This window comes from Ceratotherium simum, chromosome 3 (assembly GCF_057802395.1).
Source record: "Ceratotherium simum simum isolate JZ-2026a chromosome 3, ASM5780239v1, whole genome shotgun sequence".
NCBI lineage: Eukaryota > Metazoa > Chordata > Mammalia > Perissodactyla > Rhinocerotidae > Ceratotherium > Ceratotherium simum.
The window spans coordinates 59,096,362-59,110,601 of NC_141902.1; the positions used below are offsets into that span (position 1 = coordinate 59,096,362).

General features: G+C 39.1%; 1 non-coding gene across 1 annotated transcript; it reads left to right on the forward strand.

Moving 5' to 3' along the window:
- The first annotated feature begins 5,430 nt into the window (after window positions 1-5,430).
- LOC147917580 (U5 spliceosomal RNA) lies at window positions 5,431-5,545 on the forward strand. Its single transcript, XR_015551848.1, has one exon. It is a non-coding gene; the product is annotated as a U5 spliceosomal RNA (small nuclear RNA).
- Window positions 5,546-14,240: the final 8,695 nt, after the last annotated feature.

A 14,240-nucleotide genomic window follows, 5' to 3' on the forward strand; every position in this document is an offset into this window, starting at 1 on the left:
TATTTAATTTCTACCTATTTGCGAGTTTCTCAAATTTCTTTATGTTATTGATTTCTAATTTCATTTCTTTGTGGTCAGAGAACATACTTCGTATTAATTCTATTCTTTTAAATTGATTGTGGTTTGTTTTATGGCCTAGCATATGCCTATCCTGAAGAATGTTCCATGTGCACTTGAGAAGAATGTATATTCGCTGTTGTTGGGTCAAGTGTCCTATAGGTGTCTCTTAAGTCTAGTTTTTGTATTTTCAAGTCTTATATTTCCTTGTTGGTTGTCTGTCTAGTTGTTCTATCCATTATTGAAAGTGGGGTACTGAAGTCTCTATTATTGTAGGATTGTTTATTACTCCATTCTTTTCTGTTAGTTTTTGCTTCATGTATTTTGGTGCTCTCTTATTAGGTGTATATATGTTTGTAACTATTATGTCTTCCTAATGTATTGGCCTTTTAAAAATTATAAAAAGTCCCTCTTTATTTTTAGTAATGTTTTTTGTTTTAAAGCATATTTTGATTGATATTAGTATAGTCATTCCAACTTTCTTGTGTTTGCTGTTTGCATGATATATCTTTTCTCATCCTTTTACTTTCAATCTATTTGTGTCTTTGAATCTAGTGTGTTTCCTGTAGACAGCATATAGATGGATCTTGTTTGTTTTTTTAATGAAGTCTGACAATCTCTGCCTTTTGATTGAATTATTTATTCCATTCACATTTAATGTTATCATTGTTACACTTGAACATGTATATGCCATTTTACTTTTTGTTTTCCATGTGTCTCATGTCTTTTATGTTCCTCTATTCCTCCTTTACTGCTTTCTTTTGCATTAAAGGAATATTTTATAATGTAGCATTTTAACTTCTTTAATGAGTTTTCTTTAGTAATTTCCTTAGTTATTGCTCTAGGGCTTACCATATACACTTTAACTTATCAGAATCAACTTCAAATTTATACTAACTTAATTCCTGCGAGATATAGAAATGTTATGCCTATATAGCTCCATTTCTTTACTGCTTTTTGTAGTATTATTGTTAGACAGATTACATCTTTAAATGTTACAAATCCAAAAACACATTGTTATAATTACTACTTTATATAATTTTATGTCTTTTTAAAGAAGATGAGAGAAGAAAGCAAGTATATATTTATTTCTTTTGTTATATTACTTTTATTATTGATCATTTCTGGTTGTCTTTATTTATTTTTGCAGATTTGAGTTACCATCTGGAGACGTTCCTTTAGCCCAATATATCTTTGCTCCCACACAAACTCTATGTGCTGTTATTGGCAAATATAGTACATTTCTACATTATAGGCCCAACAATACATTATATACATATTGTCTTATACAATTGCTGTTTAAATCAGTTAAGAGAAAAAAGGAGAATATACATTTATTCTGTCTTTTATAATTACATAAATACCTGGTAATTACATATTTATTGGTGCTATTTGTTTTTTTGCATGGACTCAAATTACCATCTGAGGTTACTTGCTTTCAGCCTGATAAAATTCCTTTAGTATTTCTTTTCTTTCTTTCTTTTTTTTTTTTTTTTTTTGCTGAGGAGGATTTGCCCTGAACTAACATCCTCTGACAATCTTCCTCTTTTTGTATGTGAGCCACCACCACAGCATGGCCACTGACAGACAAGTGGTGTAGGTCCACACCCGGGAACTGAACCCGGGCCACAGAAGCAGAGCATGCCGAACTTAACCACTAGGCCACAGGGGCTGTCTCCTCCTTTAGTATTTCTTGTAAGGCAGGTCTGGTAGCAAAAAATTCTCTCAGTTTTTGTTTATGTGGGAATTTGCTATCATTTTTGAAAGATGGCTTAATTGGATATAGGATTCTGGTTGGCAGTTTTTCTTTGAGCATTTCAAATATGTTATCCCACTGCCTTCTGGCCTCCATTGCTCTGCTGAAAAGTCAGCTGTTAATTTTGTTTGAGTTCCCTTGTATGTGACAAATTGTTTTTCTCTTACTCATTTCAAGATTTCCTCCTTGTCCTTGGCTTTCAGCAGTTTTACTATGATGTGTCTGTTTTTGGATCTCTTTGAATGTATTCTACCTGGAGTCCACTGGGCTTCCTGGATGTGTCGACGATTGTTTTTCTATAATTTGGGAAGTTTTCAGCTATTATTTCTTCAAATGTTTTTTCTGCTCCTTTCTCTTCTCTCCTTCTGGTACTCCCAATACACATATGTTGATGTGCTTAGTGGTGTCCCATATTTCTCTGAGGCTCTGTTAATTTTTCTTCATTGTTTTCCTCTCTTTTCTTTGGATTACATAATCTCTATTGATCTAGCTTCAAGTTTGCTGGTTCTTTCTTCTGCCAGTTTATATCTACTGTTGAGCCTCTCTAGTGAATTTTTCATTTCAGTTATTGCGCTCTTCAACTCCAGCATTTCCATTTGTTTCTTTTTAAATAATTTCTATGTCTTTATTGATATTTTCTATTTGATATAACATTGTCCTCATACTTTCCTTTACTTCTTTAATTGTTGTTTACTTTAGTTTCTTGAACATATTTGTAGTGTCTACTTTGAAGGCTTTGTTAAATCCAACATCTGGTTACTTTCACAGGTACTATCTGTTGCCTGCTTTTTTCCTAGTATATGGGTCATACTTTCCTGTTCTCTGCATGTCTTATAATTATTTTGTTGCAATCGCAAGTCCAGGTTGTCACCTGTGCTTCTGACCAACCAGCTATAAATCAGAGGTTCCCACAACCCTCTCCTTGGGTTTGATTAATTTGCCAAAGCAGCTCACAGAATTCAGGAAAACAGTTTACTCACTAAATTACTGGTTTGTTATAAAAGGATATAACTCAGGAACAGCCAGATGGAAGAGATGAATAGGGCAAGATATGTGGGAAGGGGCATGGAGCTTCCATGTTCTCTCAGGGCTCACCACTCTCCCCACATCTCCACATGTTTGCCAACCCTGAAGCTCTCTGAATCTCATATTTTTTGGGTTTTTATGGAGGCTTCATTACTTAGGTATGATTGATTAAGTCATTGACAATTGGTGATTGATTCAACTTCCATCCTCTCTCCCCTCTCTGGAGGTGATCAAGGCCATCATATCAGTAGTGATAAATCATGTTGATGTATGTACCCTTGAAAGGAGGTGATGACAATGGCAGTATACCTACATGATCTTCCTCTCAAAAACACACTACCCCTGTCTAATCAAGTGAAAAACATAAGACAAATCCCAACAGAGGGACATCCTACAAAATATCTAACCAGTATGCCTCCAACCTGTCAAGATCATCAAAACAAGGAAAATCTAAGAGACTCACGACCTAGAGGAACCCAAGGAGACATGACAACTAAATATAATGTAGTATCCTGGATGAGATCCTAGAACAGAAAAAGGACATTATATAAAAACTAAGGAAATCTGAATAAACTATGGACTATTGATTCTTTAATTGTAACAAATGTACCATACTAACAATAACATGTTAATGATAGGGGCAACTGGATGTGGGGTATACTGGATCTCTTTGCACTATCTTCACAATTTTTCTATAAATTTAGAACTTTTCTAAAAAACAAAGTCTATTTAAAAGTACATCATTGCCATACTACTCAGCCATAAGAAACGATGAAATCCAGCCATTTGTGACAACATGGATGGACATTGAGGGTATTAAGTGAAATAAGTCAGAGGGAGAAGGTCAAATACTGTATGATTTCCTTCATTAAGTAGTAGATAATAACAACAATAAACAAGCACACAGAGACAGAGATTGGATTGGTGGTTACCAGAGGGGAAGGGGGGAGGGAGGAGGGTGAAGGGGATAATTCAGCACAAGTGTGTGGTGATGGGTTGTAATTAGTATTTGGGTGGTGAACATGATGTAATCTATGCAGAAATAGAAGTATAATGATGTACACCTGAAATTTATACAATGTTATAAACCAATGTTACTGCAATAAACAAAAAATTAAAATGCAGAAAAAAAAAGTACATCATTGCCAAATTGAGTTTAGGCTATGAATGCAGGGATGATTTACCATAGAAAATCTCTGAATGGAATTTTCCACATTAATAAATTAAAATAGAATATTTATTGTCATCTCAATACCCAACCATACTCTAAGAAAAAAAAATCTCAGCAAACTAGGAATAGAATGGAACTAGCTTAATCAAAAGAGTTTCTACCAGAAATTTTTCGAGGCCCAGTGCAAAATGAAAACGCAAGACCTTTGTGCAAAAATTATTAAGAATTTCAGGAAAGCAACAGTAGAGCTGGGGCCTTATGAGCACTGGGCCTTATGAACCTGCACAGACCACTTGCCCATGAAGCCCTGCCTGTCTACGGTAAACTTCACACATCATGGTGGGCCCATGAAAACTATGATCAGAATAAGAAAAATCATAGCTTCAGTTCAGTGTCTCTATCAGAGTTCCCAACCAGCTAAGTAAACCAAGAAAAAGAAATAATGAAAAGTATAAGACTTGGAAAGGAAAAAACAAAGTTGTCACTTTCAGATGATATGCTTGTCTACATACGACGTCCAATAGAATCTACAGACAATCTGTTAGAACTAAGAATTTAAGATTGCTGGATGCAAGAGCAATAAATAAAACTCAACTGCATTACTATATACCAGCAATAAGCAATTATAAATTGTAATTTTAAAAATCTGTACTAGCCACAGAAATACAAGATATTAGGAGTGTGGTAAATCTAACAAAAAACCTTTATGGTAAAATTATAAAATTATATGGAAAAACAAAAGTAGACCTCAATGAAAGGGAAGATGTACAGTGTGCATGAATATGATATTATATATGAATATAATAAAAAAGTAATAAAATGAAACCCTGATGCCTCCCTCCCAATTTAAGAAAAAGGATATTGCCAACACCTTTGAAACCCTCTGAGTGCCTTTCCCCAGTCACACCCCTCAGTCCCCACCGCAGATAACTACTATCCTGAATTTTTTATTAACCATTACCTTGCTAACCTCATGGCCTGCCCCTGCCCCAACTATCAGAAAACTCTCTTATTTAAAAAAAAAAAAAAAAAAAAAAATCACGCTCAAAGTCCCAGTGTACAAATAGATAAAATCAGAATGCCTCTAGTTGATCAGGAGGGAGTTTAGATCCCCAGCAGCCAAGCCTTAGCTTTGCCTCTTAAAGGTGGTGGCAGAGCACAGTTTGAATGCTAAAATATTTCCGGAGTCCAAAGGATGATTATTCAGGTCTCATTTGCATACCCATAATACACCACAAACAGCATAATTGTTTTCAAGTAAAAAAAATTTCTTTCTTATTCCACTTTCCTAAGTACGAGAACGTTATTTTCAGAATCCTTAAATAAACTTCTGTAGGTATTAACGCCAGTGAGAAATAACCACCATCAGTGCACTAGGAATGACAGCTACCTGAAAAATAAGTTAGGCAGTGCAGTCGGTATACTCTGGTTTCTCTTCAAATCGTATAAATCTTTCGCCTTTTACTAAAGATTTCCGTGGAGAGGAACAATTCTGAGTCTTACTTAATTTTTTGAGGCCTTGTTTACACAAGGCTATCACCTTTGGTTTAAAGAAAGAAGGAGCTTAACAAGTATTTGTAGTAGCATTGCTTCCTGTGTTCTGTCTAGACTAAACGTCAGTTGGTAATTCTAAGTTACTTGTGTTTATGGGGGGCAGGTGTAGATTTATTTTCCAGGTATTACAATTGTAAGGGGGGCGCCCCAGGCCTGCTGGTATAACCGTTTTGGTCCCTGGAGGGGTCGCAGGTTCAGATAGATTAGGGCGCGAACATAACGCACGGCTGTGACCGGCGTCCCACGTATGATGGAGGGAAAGATGGGCAGGGATGTTAGCCCAGAGCCAGTTTTCCTCGACAGAAAGAGGATTGGCGACGGATGTTAGTTCAGGGCTAATCTTCCTCACCAAAAAGAAAAAAAAAAAAAATGCAAATGGCGGTTCTTCGGATAGTAACAGTAGCCACTGCAGTGCACGTGCACCAGCTCCTTTTTTCTGTCTTCTCTGGAGGTAATCGGCTATTCGACTTTTGGAAGCAATGCTGTTCACCTTTTCCTGCTTTTGAACTTTATGCAAATATATGCTTCTTCCGGCACGCTTTTAGGTCTGTCTGCTTTTGCTGGATGTTCCTCCTGATTCACACATTTTGCCCCCTTGCAGTTATACTTGGCTGGTTTTCATTTCTGCACTGTCCAGTAGAAACAGAAGGTGAGGTACAGGCAGAATTTTGAATTTTATAGAAGTCCCTTTAAATAAATAAAGAGAAACAGGTGAAATTGATTTTAATTATATAGTTTATTTAATCCAGTAGGTCCAAAATGTTATAATTGCTAGATGTAATTAATATAAATAACTATTGAAATGTTTCACACTGTTTTCCGAACCCAGACTGTAGGCTTTGCTTTGGCAGAACTAATCTTATTTATTTATTTATTTATTTTTTTTTTAAAGATTTTATTTATTTATTTTTTCCCCCCAAAGCCCCAGTAGATAGCTGTATGTCATAGCTGCACATCCTTCTAGTTGCTGTATGTGGGACGCGGCCTCAGCATGGCCGGAGAAGCAGCGCGTCGGTGGGAGCCCGGGATCCGAACTCGGGTCGCCAGCAGTGGAGCGCGCTCACTTAACCACCAAGCCACGGGGCCGGCCCAGAACTAATCTTATTTAAATAAAAGACTTAATGCACTTTGTTATCAGCTCTTTCCTTTCTATGAGCCATTATTTGTTGGAGTCACTGCTCTGTTCTAGTTAATTTTCTTTGTTTAGTATGATTCGTTAGTGTCTCATGCTACTTATTTTGGAAAAACTTTGTAACTTTTCTGCACCTAAGGATTCTGAGTATGCAGTGGGCTTACCAAACACCTGTGGGTAACGGGACTTCAGGATCTCGGCAGCATGCTCTCCCTTGCTCCTTCTGATACCGAGCAATGGGCTCACTCTGCTCCCGCGATCACAGGCAATTAATCACAACGAGTTAGGGATTGAGAAACGAAGTTTTAATTCACTTAGCTGGCATAACCAGGAAGATGGTAGACTAATATCTCAAAAACTCATCTTCAAAGATTACAGAATCTTGAGGCAGTTATATAGGGAAAACGGGCAGAAGGAGGGGGTCCAGGGATGTTGGTCTCCAGGCATGACCGGCTCCCGGCATTACGTTATTCCATTCTTCTCTCAGCTGTGATGGATACCTTGTAGGTGTGTCTCCCACCTGTGGTCAGCCTGTGCCTGGAAAGAAACTCATAGAACAAAGTTTTTAATTTATCAAGCTATTGGGGAGTACATACGTAAGCAGAGGCCATAAATCAGGAGAGCACGTGAATTTTTTGGAATACGTGCAGAGCAGCCAGTAGTCACACAGAGGAAGGACTGGGGCCATTTAGTGTAACAAGATGGCTTCACTTATGCTCACTTCCACTTCCTCACTGCAATCTCTTTTCTAGCCCACAGAGCGAGGCACTAACCTGACTTTCCCTGGTAATTATTTTCTTGCTTTTTTTTCTTTTTTCCCTCTTCCTTCCTTCCTCAGAGAATATAGCAGGAGGGCCACTGTATTAGGGTTCTCCAGAGAAACAGAACCAATAGGATATATAGAGATATATAGAAAGAGATTTATTATGAGGGATTGGCTTACACAATCTTAGAGGCTGAGAGCTCCTATGATCTGCTGTCTGCAAGTTGGAGGCCCAGGAAAGCCAGTGGTATAGTTCCAGCCCAAACCTGAAGACCTGAGAACCGGGAGAGCCAATAGTGTTGAGACAGGAACCAGCCTAAGGAGATACGGTCCTCAGCAAGGCCCCTGACCTAACAAAATAAGGCCCCTGACCAATCTGCAAAGCTAGGAGAATCAGATAGAGACCACTGAGATCCACGTTCGGAAGCCTTGGGACGTTCCTGGGTTTACGCATGCGCTCTAGCACCCAGGAGTTGACTGAAGGTGATCTTTGCCCCATTACCATAGCAAAAATCACACCCGGGGTGGAGAGCTAGCATGCTAATGATACATGCAACACATGTGGTGGCATGTCGAACAACAGCATAAGTGCAAGAAAAACCCCGCCTCTACATGCCATGACAAGGCACTCCCCCCCAGCCTTTGCCTAATAAAAAGCCCTGCGATCCCACTCCCTAACCAGCCGGTCACCTGCCCTTTCCTTTCCACACTGGCTCCCTTGTGCCTCCCTTGTGCACAACCTAACAAACTTTTACTTTTCTCCTCCCATTTGTTGTCTCTTGATTTCTATCCTGGGGCGACAAGAACCCAGTGCGCTGGTAACATTTCAGGTCCCGGTCCAAGGCCCAAGAATCAGGAGTGTCAAAGTCCAAGGACAGGAGGAGATGGAAGTTCCAGCTCAAGCAGAGAGTAAATTTGCCCTTCCTCTGCCTTTTTGTTCTATTTGGGCCCTCCATGGATTGAAGGATGCTCACCACGTTGATGAGGGTGATCTTTTTACTCACTGTACTGATTCAAGGTCTAATCTCTTCCAGAAGTGCCCTCACAGACACGCCCAGAAATAATGATTTACCAGCCATCTGGGTATCCCCTAGCCCAGTCACGTTGACACATGAAATTAACCATCACAGCCACCTTTATCTCACCTGTACTACCTTTTCATCCTCATGACCACCCCATGTGAGAAGCCACTCTATGTGTTCTCTTTACCATTCATGGACGCAGAGCACCCTAGACTGTTTTTGTCCCCACCTGCAGGCTCAATTTGCTTGCAGCTCCTTGGACAATAACTTCTGCCCTCTGTCTCCTTCTTGGGTTGTTTCCCTCCAAGGCTGACAGCCAGGACAAAAAGATTCATTTAAACTCAGGGGAAATGGATGCTCAGGTGGGGGTCACACGGTTGGAGGGGTGGATCTGGGACCACCATCCATGCTGCCTTTCAGCTCCAAGAATATTTCACCTTGCTTTAAGATTTTGCTCCAGATGTCTCAATATTCGCCTTTGGGGTCCTCTGTACTAGAGTATGGAGGAGGGGGAGATGATGAGGGTGGGGGCTAGGGAGGAGGAAACCTTTCACCCAACCACAGAAAAGAAGGGACTGGACTCCCATCCCCTCTCCTCCATGAGAGAAAACCCAACAGTCCAGTCTCTTGGTCAAGTGGAAAACCAAGCCAGGACATTGCTGAATCCCTAGCTCTTCATTGTCGAATATGGTAGCCATGAGCCATATTGACTATTTACACTTAATTAAAATTAAACAAAATAAAAAATTCAGTTTTTCAGATGCACTAGTCACATTTCAAGTGCTCAATAGTCATGTGGGAGTAGTGGCTGCCATTTTGCACAGCACAGAACACAATCATTTTCATCACTGTTAACCTCAGCCAAGAAGCTCCCCAAATCCACCACACCAAAGCAGGAAGCACTGAACCACCTCACTTCCACAGGGAGGCTGGGCTGGGCCTGGGCGTAAAGGAGAGGTGGCCAGAGTGTGCGTTTGACTTTGGGAGATCTACTGAGGACTCCTTTCCCGCCTCCCTTTCACCAATTGCCCTTCTCTCATTTAACAAAATAAAAGTTTTCCTGTCTTCCACCTTAAACCTTACCCAAGTGCAATGCTGGAGGATGTAAAAACCTTCAGGGCTCCCAACAAGTGTCAATTTACAATATTTGCATCCATTTTGAGAAAGTGAATAAGTCTGGACAACAAATTCTTTTGTACATTAAGATTTCCAAATCTTTTCTTTCAGCAGAATTTAAGGAGGACTTAATCCAGTTGTCACCTGATAGTTCATTATATGGTAGTGAGTGACATTCTTGGATCTGTTTCCATCTACTGATTTATGGGAACAAGGTTTCTTAGGTTACAGCTATAAAAGTGAAAAAAAAAGCATTGGAACTAAACCTTATCTCCTGTAGCAATAAGTAATATGCATCCATCTAATTAGGAGATAAAGTTCCAATAAAATGACACTTTTATGTGTAATAATTATCAAAATATGTAATATTACAATATATTTATGTTCTATTATCAAGTGTCTACTACTACTAATTGTAATGATGTCAATCCAGAAGAAAAATATGAATGCATAGGATTTTAAATTCAAAGGATGTGGGAAAAGTTTTAAAATTCAACTAATATACTTATTTTGTCAGAGAAATATAATTGAGTAATCAAAACACTTTCAGGTGTAAAAAATATTATATTTGTTTTAAATTCTTGAAGAAATGGAAATGGAAAAACAAGTTCAAGAAAAACAGGAATTATGTAAAATTTTTTAACTTTTTAGAAAATTATGATGGCGGGTATCAGATCTCTTGGGTATTTACCTTCCACCGATTACACTTTAAAGTGATATAACAGCTTGGACTATCAATATTTATAATGCACAAGGTAGTCATCCTGTGCATCTTTTTTCTTTTTCCCCCCGGCACAAGGGAAGATTTGCCCTAAGCTAACATCTGTTGCCAATCTTCCTCCTTTTTTTTTCTCCCCACTACCCCGCCAAAGCCCCAGTACATAGTTGTGTATAATTGTAAGTTTGTCTACGTGAGGCGCTGCCACAGCATGGCTACTGACAGGGAATCCCGGCCACTGAAGCGGAGCGCGCCAAACTTGAACCGCTAGACAGACCTTCAGGGCTGGCTCGCTTGGACTCCTTGACTTTAGCGGGCGGGCCTGGCGGCTGGAACTGAACACTAAAGGGAAGCAGCACCTCCTGGTGGCCAGCACAGAGGCTGCAGCAGAAATGAGCAAGGAGTCCCAGAAAGAAGGTAAACCCGGAAACAAGAGCTGAGACCTAGAGGCCTAGTCCACCTTCGCTACAGGCAGAGTGTCTCTCCACTGCAAAATTTGAAAGGGTTAGGTGTCCCTATGCTCAGACGTGTCTCTTGTAGGTGTGGCCCCTGGGATCTGGCCACAACAAATAGAAACCAGAGAACAATCTACAAGAAGAGGCAAGGATGATTTAACATTAATCTCTTAATGTAGATCCCCACTGAAAAGACTACAGCAAAATCATTTGATAAGAATCCTATGAATGCATAAAAAGCATTTGATAAACTCAAATACCCATTCAATATTTATCTATCTTATTATACTAGAAATAGAAGGGAATCTGCCTAATCTAACGAAAAATACCAACCAAAAACCTCTAGCACACACCACATGTAACAGAAAATGCTGTAAACTTTCCCTTTAGAGTCAAAAAGAAGACAAGAACAACCAATAAGTATCAACACTTCCAGTGGGTTTTGCACTACAAGTCCTTGCCAGCAAAGTAAAACAAGAAAAGAGAGAGAGAGAGAGAAAGGTACGAGGGCTGGAAAAAGAAAAACAAAATTATTATTCTCAGTCAATATGATTATTTTCATAGAAGATCCTAAAGGATCTAGAACTGCAGTGTCCAGTACGGTAGCCACTGGCCACACGTGGCTATTGAGCATTTGAAATGTGACCAGTCTGAATTGAGATGTACTGTGTTATAAAATACACACTGGATTTTGAAGACTATGTATGAAAAATAAAAAAGTAAAACATCTCATTAATAATTTTTATATTGATTATATATTTGTATAATATTTTGGATTAAATAAAATATATTACTTAAATAAATAAAATATAATTAATTTTACCTGTTTATTTTATTTTATTAATGTGGCTACTAGGAAATTTGAAGTTATGTGCTTGGCTTACATTATATTTCCATTGGACAGGACTAATTTAGATAACCCTTTAGAATTAAAGCTATAGTTCAGCAAGGTTGTTGGATATAAGACTAACACAAAAATAAATTGCATTTTTAGACAAATAGTAAGTTGCTTGAATTATAATAATCAATTAAAATTTTGGTTTCAAAAATCTATCATTTATAACAGCAAAAAATACTCCTAGGATATTAGGTGTAAATAATTTTTTTAAAAGACCACTACAGAGTCAATTATATAGCTTTGAAGGATGTAAATAAACAAAAAGATGTAAATAAATGAAAAATATAACTGGAAGTCATAGAATGGTAGACTCAATGTCATAAGATGGGACATTCTTCCCAATTTAATCTATAAATTCAAAGCAGTGCCAATCAAAAATCCCAACACAGGTTTTTATGTTTTGTATTTTTTGGCTATTTCTTGTATTAAATATCAGTGTGACTTGTTGCCAGAAATGGAACTGTCAGCCACACCATATCAATGAAACTGTAGCTGACCTCTCAAACCCCACATTTACAATGAGAGGTGGGTCTGTACTTTGGATTCAGAATTCCTGGAAACTCCATGACTCTATGTAGCCTGGAGTGGCTGAAAACAAAAGCTGAACTTCCTCGTGGTTCTCTAACCAGTGAAAGCTGCCCAGGACTCTTCCAGAGTAAAGCAGAGCAAAGTCCAGAAGATGAATGCCTCTCTTCCAAGTCCCATTGGGGAAAGAGCTCAAAGTGTTAAGTGAGCAGCTTTTTCCTGTTCCCTTGGCACTTTAGCCCCTGGCCAAGATCAGTGAGGTGTAGCTATCGCCACAGGGTGGGAACTTTCTATTTCCACGGGTCTCTAACTTCCCGTTACATTGTGAAACAGTGCAAGAATGCAAAGGAGTATCAAACCAAATGCATGTGTGGATGATCGCAAACATTATGCTAAGTGAAAGAAGCCAGTCACAAAAGGTTATATGCTTCCATTTGTATGAAATGTCCAGAAAAGGCAGTTTAGGGACAGAAACTGGGTTAGTGGTTGGCAGAGGCTAGGGGATGGGGGGATGCAGAGTAACTGCTAAGGGGTACATTTTCTTTTGGGGGTGATGAAAATGTTCTAAAATTAGATTGTGGTGATGATTGGACAACTCTGTGAATATACTAAAAACCATTGAATTGTACACTTTAAATGGGTGAATTGTATGGCAAGTGAATTATATCTAACAAAGCTGTTTTTAAAAGGTATTAGACAAATTTAGATCAAGTATATGTCAAATACGATTGACTTGTCAGCAAAAGAACCAGCAAAATGAAAAACAAACGTGCCAGTTCAGAGAAGCTTCCAAGTTTGGAAGCGGAATGTTTACACAAGCCGCTAGGAAAAAACAAACGAGAAAACAAAAAAAGCTGCAGTTTCCTTTCCCAAGGTTGTTGGGTTACCACAGTTGCTAGGAAGGAGTCCGTGTAGGCTGGTCGGAGCGGGCAGCTGAGCGCTGCAGAGGAGAGAACACCACATTTTAAAAGCAAAGGCACCAGGGTTGAAACGAGAATACAAGATTTCATCCCCAACAGTAGCGGGGGGGGGGGGGGGGGGGGGCGGGGCAGGACACCTGACACTGAGCGCGCAAGCTCTGATTTTAAACAGGACATTGCCAGGAATTTTTCTCAAACAGCAGACAAAAATGCAAAATATTCAAGAGTGTATATCCCGGAGGTACACCATTAAAAAACAAATAAAAACACAGCGAACAAACAAAACACGGGTAGGGCCACTACTCACCTTAAGAAAACGGAAATTATCAAACTTTTTAAACCCTTGTGTGCCTCTCCCCAGACACACTTCTCATTTCTCATGGAAGGGAGGAACCACCGTCCTGAATTTTGTGTCAATCACTTTGGTAGTTTTTTCGTGTTCAATTTTTTAAATTTTATTTATTTATTTTTTAGGAAGATTGGCCCTGAGCTAACATCTGTTGCTAATCTTCCTCCTTTTTCCTTTTTTCTCCCCAAAGCCCCAGAAGATAGTTGTATGTCATAGTTGTACATCCTTCTAGTCTCTCTGTGTGGGACGCTGCCAGAGCGCGGCTTGAAGAGCGGTGTGTGTATCGCTCCCAGGATCTGAACTGGCCACTGAAGGGGCCCGGGGGGAGCTTAACCGCTAAGCCACCGGGCCAGCCCCTCATTTTCAATTTAATAGCAAAGTCTTTATTTAAAAGAAATCAAACTCAGATGTACAAATACAAAAAACACATGAAACGAGTTTTTATCCCGATCTCGGCGGCATTTAGTTCCCACTCAGCCAAGCCTCCGCTTGGCCCCCTAATGGGGACGCAGAGGCACCCTCTGAATACTAAGATATTTCCCGAATCGAAAGGGTGGTGACTCGCTTTATTTGCATACCCACAATGCACTGCAGTCAGTACAAGTTTAAAATGGCAAAATGTGAAATTTTATTCCACTTCTATTTGCTGAATTTAAACTGTTATTTATACAGTAGTCTGAAAATTTTTATTCAGACACCGGATCTTGCTGTCAGCTAGCCACCATCAGTGAAATAGGACTTTCTTTTACCCGAGCTTTGAGTTACAAATTCAAAAGCT